Source organism: Natator depressus, chromosome 24 (assembly GCF_965152275.1).
Source record: "Natator depressus isolate rNatDep1 chromosome 24, rNatDep2.hap1, whole genome shotgun sequence".
In the NCBI taxonomy this organism is placed as follows: domain Eukaryota; kingdom Metazoa; phylum Chordata; order Testudines; family Cheloniidae; genus Natator; species Natator depressus.
In genome coordinates this window covers 19,475,224-19,484,227 of record NC_134257.1, presented here as the reverse complement: position 1 = coordinate 19,484,227, position 9,004 = coordinate 19,475,224, and the positions used below count along the sequence as shown (strand labels likewise).

The window sequence follows — 9,004 nt, the reverse complement described above, 5'->3', positions numbered from 1 at the left end:
TGTGGAGAAAGTGAATAAGGGAAAGTGATTTACTTGTTCCCATAATATTAGAACTAGGGGCCCCCAAATGAAATAAATGGGCAGTAGGTTTAAAACAAATAAAAGGAAGTTCTTCTTCACACAGTCCACCTGTGGAACTCCTTGCCTGAGGAGGTGGTGAAGGCGAGGACTATAACAGGGTTTAAAAGAGAACTGAATAAATTCATGGAGGTTAAGTCCATGAATGGCTATTAGCCAGGATGGGTAAGGAAGGGTGTCCCTAGCCTCTGTTCATCAGAGGGTGGAGATGGATGGCAGGAGAGAGATCACTGATCATTACCTGTTAGCTTCACTCCCTCTGGGGCACCTGGCATTGGCCACTGTCGGTAGACAGGACACTGGGCTGGATGGACCTTTGCTCCGACCCAATATGGCCCCTCTTATGTTCAGAGTCTGAAGAAACCAGCCTGGGGAGAGGAGGAACTCGGAGATCAGAGGAAGACAGAGGGACACTGAGGCTTAGGGAGTAGAAACATTCACTTGTTCTCCCATTCGTATTCCCCACACCCCCATCTAATGTATCTATTTATCTATCCCCACCCACCCCCTCTATCTATCTATCTAGGCAAGATGGCCGATTTTAGTCTGGTGGGTCCTGCGCTTTTCTTGGCAGGGAGCTAAGATGCCACCCTTTGCCCCTGCTCTTGGGTGCTGAGGGCCCCGCTACTAGCCCAGGAAGGTTGTAGAGGAGTGAAGTGGGGGAGGGGTCTGGGTTTGCTCCTCGTTCTGAGTCCCAGACCCTCTCAACCCCTGTGAGTTTCTTACCCTCATCCCCCTTAGGTGGGGTTACCCTCAGTCCTTAGATGCTGGTGGGGAGGGAGTCTCCCTGTCCTGCTGGGCAGGGTCTCCCTGACTCCAATTCTCAGGTCTTCCAAATCACTCAACACACCTCCAAGCTCCAGTCCTCTCTCCTTCCTCCTCCCCCTCCATCTGCCTGGCACAGGGGGTTTTATTAGGTTCCTAACAGGGCCTTAATTGACTGCAGGTGCTCCAATTAACCTGCAGCCACCTTCCTTAGTCTACAGGGAACCATGCCTTAATTAGCCTTGAGCTTATATTTCCCCTCTAGCATCTCCCACTGCTCCCTGGCCCTCCTCTATCCCTCCCTCCCTCCCTCTATCTATCTATCTATCTAGATCTTCAGGGCAGGACTGTGTCGACATGTCTGTGCAGCACCTGGCACACCAGCTCCCTGATCTCTAGGTACTACTCTAGTACGTTTCTTTCTCTCTCACGTGTCAAAGGACCTGAGATCCCTCTGGGCTAGGATAGCACTGAAATGCAGCCACCTCTGGGGTGGGGGTGAACCCGGGCCTGGGGAATGTCCTATGACAGCAGCATTTAAGAAACGTGCCCTCAGAGATTAAATATCCTCAGAGGAGCCCAGTCGCTTTAACAGAGACAAGGGCGGAGATCGGTGACTGTAGGAAGCACAGAGAACTGAGAGCGAAACAAGTAATAACATCGGATCGGTCCCGCGGGCTAGCAAAGGGTTAATCTGAGCACAGCCCAGTGAGATAATTTGCAGCTTGCTGCCACCTGGGCCCTCACCAGGAGCCATCAGTGCTGCTTCCTCCCTCTATAGAAAGGAGGTGTCCAGTTTGCTTAGCAAGAGAACCTGCTTCCCCATCCTCGCTATCCCTAGACCTGGGAGGCTGCAGGTAAGAGCTGTCCCTGGCCCACTGCCCTCTCCTCTCCCACGAGACCTAAATTCACACGCAGAAGTATTGTCCTAAATTGGGACCTAGGAGCCGAGCGAAGTTTTTCAACCCAACGGAGAAAAGTTTCGCACCCGCGTTGACGTTTTTTCAACCAAACCGTGTGGCTTTTTGAATGGGGAGTAAATTTTCTCCTTTTCCATCCCAGAGCCCCCCCAGTTTGGCACAACGAATTCCCTCCGAATTTGGAAATGCGTTTTCTCTTTCCAGTAAATAACTCCGTCCATGCCAATCAGAGGGGGGGGGCAAACTGCGTGTGTGAACCATTGCGAAAAGGGAAAACGCCAGCGAGGCGATTTCGATTGAGAGCCGGGGGGACACAAAAGAATTCTCTCGAAAGACGCCAGTGAAGAAATCCAAAACTAGAGCAGGGAGAAGATTTCTGAAACATGAAAAGCACCCGGATCTTATTGGGTTTTTTTCCTTCTCATTTCTCACCAGCTCTGCTTCTGATAAAAGGATTAAGATGTCATTTAAATTCAATTGTAAATCTCACTTGAGGTCTATGTATTGCCCAGTATGATGGTGAGCGTCTCTTGTTCTTGGGTGGGGCCCAGGTGATGCCTGGCACAAATGAGAGTGTCTCTGGATCTTGGGTGGGGCCCAGGCGGTGCCTGGCAGGATGGGGAACCCACCACCCTCGATTTCGGGCAGGGCCCAGGCACGCATGGCAAAATGGGAACACCCTTTGTGTCTCGGGCAGGGTCTGTGGGGCACCTGGCATGAAAGGGAAACGCCCTGGATCTTGGGTGGGATCCAGAAATTGTTCCTGTGGAAATGGTTGGAAAATGCCCACCCTCTGTTCATTTTTTTAAAAAGTTTTCCTCTGGAAAAGTGGAGTGGGGAAAGTTTTCAAAAACTAAAACAAGAGAGAAAGTAACTGTCTGGTTTAAAATAATCCTAATCACAGCCCCTAGCTCTCAAAGCGCTTTACCAAGCAGGGTGAGTATCATCACCCCTATTTTATAGATGGGGAAACTGAGGCACGACGGGGCAGGGGTTTGCAAGCAGCAGCCTGATGAGTAGTTCATTGGTCCTCTGAAGCGTAGCGCAGGGCTCTGTCCACTCGGCCCCGCTGCTTTGTCTCCTGTTTAACTTTCTCTTTAAATGAGCCAAAGTAACACTTCGGTTTTGTTTTTTTCTGGTTGCAAAAGGGCTGAGAAAGTGGGGGAAAAATAACTCAAACTTTCACACGTTGCTGCTGTTTTCTAACTGAGGAAACCAGACAAGAAGTGGGGAAAGGTCGATCCCCCCCGTATCCTCCCTCGCACGCTTTCTTACTTTTTTCAAATTTCCACATGAGGAAAAAATGTTATCACCAGATGGGGGGGAAATATTCAGACCGGAGATGTTTTATCCTGGGGAAATTCCAGTGAGCAAAATCCCCATTGTCAAGCCAAATCTTTGGCTAAGGCAGCAAGGTTTCATTCATGGGATTTGCCAGACTGGGCAAAACTGCGGTTCTCTCTTGTCCCATTATCTGGCAGATAAGAGAGGACACAATAAGAAGAAACGGACAGTTTCAGTTTTCTCTGTCTCATAACACAAATAGGAATCAGATTTAAAGTCTTAGGATCCTAGTGGAGTCTCAGAAAGCACTTAATTCCCTTGGTTTCAATGGGAATTAGGAGCCTAATTTAGTTCAGCACTTTAAAATTTCCACCTACAGGCACTTTGAGAAAGTTACCCTGGGTTTGGCTCGTCCTTTATTCCCAGAGAGTTTTCAGGAGGAAAATATGGGGTCCGCATTCTCAGCTGAACTAAAAGGGGCTGTTTCCAGACAATCCAAAGCTATTTTCTACTACCAGGGCAATTCAAAGGGCCCATTTGGCTGGAGGCACCTGCTTCAGTTTTGAAAACGCGAGCAAAGTGTCTATCAGTAGGGTTCAGAGTTAACCTGCTGTCTGCAGTTGTTTTTAGGGGGTTGTGTATGGGAGGGGTGTGTGGGGGGAGGTTGCAGGGGGGTTGTTTGGGTGGGGGGGTTGTGTATGGGAGGGGTGTGTGGGGGGAGGTTGCAGGGGGGTTGTGTGGGTGGGGGGGTTGTGTATGGGAGGGGTGTGTAGAAGTTGTGTGTGTGTGTGCGTGAGTGTGTGTCACTCCTATCTATAGTGCACTAGCTGGCTCATAGCCAGCACACGTCCATCGACCAGAACTGGATCCCCCCCTCCACAGGGCCGACATCACCTTTGGACCCAGTTCCCCATAGCGGTTGGGACACCCCAGGGCCTGTGCACCCCAATACACACACACACGGGGCTGCTTGCACCTCGCCAAGCTGGCGTCTGCTGGGCTGTATTGAAAACGGTGTCACAATTCCCAGCGATTTGCTTTCCACCGGGAAGGGGCTTTCCTGTCCTGCGGCAGGCTGGGGGCTCTGCAGGGCAGCCTGTGTGCCCGGAGGCGGTGCGCGGAGAGCTGGCCTAGAGTCAGGTGGGGTGAATTAGCTCGCTGTACCTTAGCGAGCAGCCTGCTTCGTCTCCCTCTGCTTTCAGCTCTTGCGGGTGCGTGTTCCGGATTCGAAGCGGTAAAGTCGTGTCATGGTGCCACCTTCCAGCAAGAGGTTTTGGTGCTGTTAGCTCCTGTCTCCTTGCTGCAGACTCAACTTCCGTTAGGGCCGGTTACCAGGGCTAGAGATGCCATTTTAGTTCATTGCCGTCAAGTTGCAAGCTTAGACTGGGCAGGACAGGGGCAGCTTCTCTAGTAAATCCTACAGCCCCCCAGGGCATGGAAAACTGGAGCTCTGCACTTCCTGTGTTGTTCCCCCCCAGCCCATGCGTGTGGTGGCTGCAGAATTCGATGCATCTGAGGCAAACAAGAGTCCAGTCCGGCTCCAAGCCCAGCCCCACTCTCTCCCAGTCACCATGCAGGGCTCCCTCGTGCTCAGCCTCCTGGCCGTGCTCCTAGCTGCAGCTAATGGCCAAGGTGAGTCTATGAGCCACGCGTTTAACACAATTGTCCTTTTCAACCACTGGCTCCAGCGGAGTCACTCCTGATTTACGCCAGTGTTACCTGATTGGCTAAATTGGAGTCACTCCTGATTTACCCCAGTGTCACCCTATTAGCTAAATTGGAGTTACTCCTGATTTACCCCAGTGTCACCCTATTGGCCCCAGTAACTCATACCCATTTTATGGCTCCTTTACATTGTGCAAATGGTCTTTGTGTAAACTGCTTAGGCCCCGACTGACTGGTCATGCCACCTACCCTTCAGCCACTGCTCTGTAACCCTCTGTCAAGTTCCCTCTGATCATTCTCCCATCAAAGACCTTGCCTACAGGCTGACATGCTGGAAAATTAATCCAAATTAACCAAAGGTGTGATTTTTAAACTGGATTAAATCCATCTAATTTGATATATAAATGGCCTTAATTCAGTTTCTTAATTTACCTCCAAAGTGAATTAAATTAAACCAAATGAAGGCCACTTTAATCCCAACAGAAAGTGTGGGCAGAGGACTTTAACCAATCCAGTTTAAATTCACACTTTTGGTTAATGCAGATTAAAAGTGGCTGTATTGCAGTTTAATTCACCTGCATTGTAAAGTCAGCTAAACTGAATTTATTGAGGGTGTCTACACTGGGGCTTAATCTGGTTCAATTAATCCAGATTAGTGACACTTGTAAATTCCCCAGTGAGGATAAACCCTTAGGGAAACAAGAGAAGAAGGGTGGGATCTTTCCATCAGAATTAACCCTGGACCCTTGGTGTTTCTTCCCACAGATCCATGTTCAGTTTGCACAGTTTCTGAGTCCCAGGCAAATTGTCCTACCAGTGTGAAGAACTGCAATCAAGAGCCCTGGATCCTCACTCTGCAAACAGTCTTCTCAGGCGAGAGAGAGGGGCCTGGCGCTCCCCTTTCCCTCCCCCAAACCTGCCTAACTTTCCAGCCAGCCCACGATGCTCTTATCTCTCTTATCCTGAGCGGATTAGCCAAAATATGGGTTGCTTCCATTAGGGCGAGAAATAAATGAGATGGGTCAGGTCTATTCTTGAAGTGTGGGAGGGTTTGTGCATGTGTGTGGGGTGTGTGTGTGCGGTGGGAGAGGGTTGTGTCTGGTATGGGCTGTGTGGGGGAGGTTGGATGTGTGTGTGGTGGGAGGGGGTTGTTTCTGGTATGGGCAGTGTGGTGTGTGTGTGGGGGTGCTATGGGGGAGAGTTGGGTGTGTGGATGTTGAAGGTTGGTTGTGTAGGGTGTATGGATTGTGAGTTGTGGGGTGCATGTTGAGGGGTGGGGGTTGTTGTGGGTGGGGGCCTGTGTATTGGGGGGATTATGTCAGGTCTGGGGTTGTGGGGGTGGTGGGTTGTGTGGGGGCAGTTGTGTGTATTGGGAAGGTTGGGGGGTGAGTGTGTGGGTATTGTGGGGGGCTGTGCGTGGTTGGGGGAGGGTTGTGTATGTGGGTACTGTGTGTGGTGGGGTTTGTTGTGGGGCAGGGGCTTGTGGGTGGGGGAGGGTTGTGTGGGGAAGGTGTGAGTGTGTGTGTGTGAGTTTTGTCAGATGTGTGGATGAAGGGATTGTGGGGTGTATGTGTGGGGGTTGTGGGGAGAAAGGTGTGTGTGGGTGTGTTCTGAGTGTGTGGGTGGGTTGTGTCAGGTGTGTGGATGGAGGGGTTGTGGAGTGTGAGAGGGTTGTGGGGGGAAAGTTTGTGTGTGTGTGTTGTGGAGCACTTGTGTGGTGGGGGAAGGTCGTGTGAGGAAAGGTGTGTGTTCTGAATGGGTGGGTTGTGTTGAGAGTGTGGACAGAGGAGGTGTGGGGGGCATGTGTGTGCACACACGCAGGCTGGTTTTGTTGTCGTTTCCCCCTGCACATAGGAAAGGACAACATGACCGTCACAGCTTGCAGGGAGAACAGCGCTACCTGCCGTGCAAACTTCATCAGCCTGTCCGTCGGGCCCGACAAACAAGTGGGGACCATATCTGTGTGTTTTCCAGCCGGAAGCTGCCCCCACAATATAACCGTGACCGGTAGGTACCAGGCACAGCTGGTCGCAGGCACATTGTTTTCCCACCTGTCGAACGTCTGAAATTTCAAAACTCTTTCTGTTTCGCAGGATTAAAAATGGAGCTTTACATTTTTGCGCGTGTGAAATATTGTTTTTACAAAACCTCAAACTGGCCACATTTCATCTCCCGCCACAATGAAGAGAGACGGACTTTTTATTTTCTGGTTCAGTGGCAGCTCTGAAAAATCGGAACAAATTTGATTTCAGCTTGAGTTTAATCCAAAATATTTTCAGTCGTTACCGGAAATTTAAAAAGTCAATTTTGTTCCCCCCCCCCCGCCATATTTTGAACCTGGGTCTCCCACATCCAAGCCCCTCTTCTTCTTCTTCCTCTGGCATTTTGTAACTAAATAAACCCCAGGGTTTGTTTGAGCTATTTCCAGTCTTCTCCTTTTTTCTCTCTGTAATGCTTCCAGATGTCATCAGTGCTAACAAAGTTACTACGTGCCAGAGGTGCTTCATTTCATTTTTATTCCTTTAACTGCTCTGCACCTGATCCTGAAACTGGAGACATTTGGAAACGTTACAGGGAAAAACCATCCGAAAACACAGATTTCATTCTGTCTGTTACATTTGCTGGCAAAAACCCCAGTCTGCTGGCCCCAAGAGCTGAAAAGCTTTTGAAAACCAGAATGAAAATCAGGTGGCAGCAAATTGAAAATGTTCATTTAGGAATTTCCAGGAGAAAAAAAAAGATTTTCCTGTGGGACATTTGGCTTATGTTTGATGCGATGGAAAAAAGGGAATGACCCAAAGAAATGGGTGACACGGTCCAAGCGGCTGGCTTGGAGAACTTTAGCAGCAGCATTTGAATGGGGCCAGGTTGCATTGGTCAAAGCCAGAGAGCCGGCTGGCGTGGGAATCGAGAGGAGAGATGATGAGATCCTGACTGAGAGTTCTAGCCGTGTGGATGGATAGTTCAGTTGATTCTCCATCCTGAGCCTCTTTGTGTCCTGAAATTCTGACCCATGGTTCTTTCTCCGATTGTTCCCAGTGCCACTGAAAAGTTCAGCCAAGAACGGGCTGCAGTGCGCAGCTTGTGATGTGCTGAATGCCGACTAGTGCAAGGACAATGTGAACGTCCCCTGCCTGGGCTCTGAAGATCGTTGCATCGACTTTGCTGGCAGGCTTGGTAATTCCTCCAAAACACGCAGTCTGGCTGGGGAACTGACCTGAGCGCTCTCAGGCAGCTGGGAATTCCTGCCAGAGCTGGTGAAACCCAGAATTCCCTAGCCGATGAGAGCCGATTCGGGCCAACTGAAGCATTTTGAGAATTTGTGTCAAATTTGCCAATTTGTTTTTGCCAGAAAAAAACAAAAAGTTCCTATTCAAAATACCATTTTCTGTCAGTTTTTATATTTTAAAAAAGCATTAAGAGCCCCTCAAAAAAACCCTCCCATGAAACATTCCCTTTCAACCCCAAATGTAACTAACTTGTGTCACCGCTTCCATTTTTCCGAAAACCGTCCATTCTGGGTCGACTCAAAACTGAGTGTTTCCAACGATTTGTCAGGCTGGAAACCGACCCCCCCCAGAATGGGCTACTGGCAAAGCTCTGTGGCCCAGGCTGCTGGGGAGGGGACGAGATGGAAAAGGCCAGGCCATTCTGGATTCTTATCTCCTGTTTATTTCCATCTACAGTCAATACCATCAACACCACATTGGTCTTGAAAGGCTGCTCCACCCAGAGCGCCTGTGAGCTGAAAGTCAACGGCAGCTTCTACTATTACCAGGGCATGTATACGCTGACCAAAGCCAACTGCATTCAGGCTACCAGCAAAGGCTGTTACCCTGCTGTTCATGCCCTGATGTTCTTTCCGATGTTGGCCGGGCTGCTCCTGGTGAAACAGCTGTCCTGATTTGCCCTCGCTCTGCAAGTTCCTGGAGAATCTGCCCTAGCCGCACCCCTTGGGATTTAGGGGTGCCTTTTGGGGAGATGAGTTCATCACAGGATGTCGGGCTCTATACGGGTGTGCGGGGGGGGGACGACTAGGTGTAATTCTCCTGCTTCAGTTATGCAGGACATCAGCCATAGACGGCCTTAAAATAGGTGAATCAATGAATCCAGTGGGTTGAATAAAAATTGCATTGAAACCATTCAGGTGTCTGCTTGTTCCTTGTCAAGGGGAGGCAGTTGAAGGATTTTCCCAGCATGCACAGCACTGTTTTGTGGGAATCACTCCCTCTGCATAACCCTATAAGAACGGGCCATCCTGGGTCAGACCAAAGGTCAATCTCACCCGGTCT

The 9,004-nt window shown here is 50.0% G+C and overlaps 1 pseudogene; it reads left to right on the top strand.

Annotated features, from left to right (window-relative positions):
* The first annotated feature begins 4,618 nt into the window (after window positions 1–4,618).
* LOC141977489 (phospholipase A2 inhibitor and Ly6/PLAUR domain-containing protein-like) lies at window positions 4,619–8,616 on the top strand (annotated as a pseudogene).
* The last annotated feature ends 388 nt before the right edge of the window (window positions 8,617–9,004 follow it).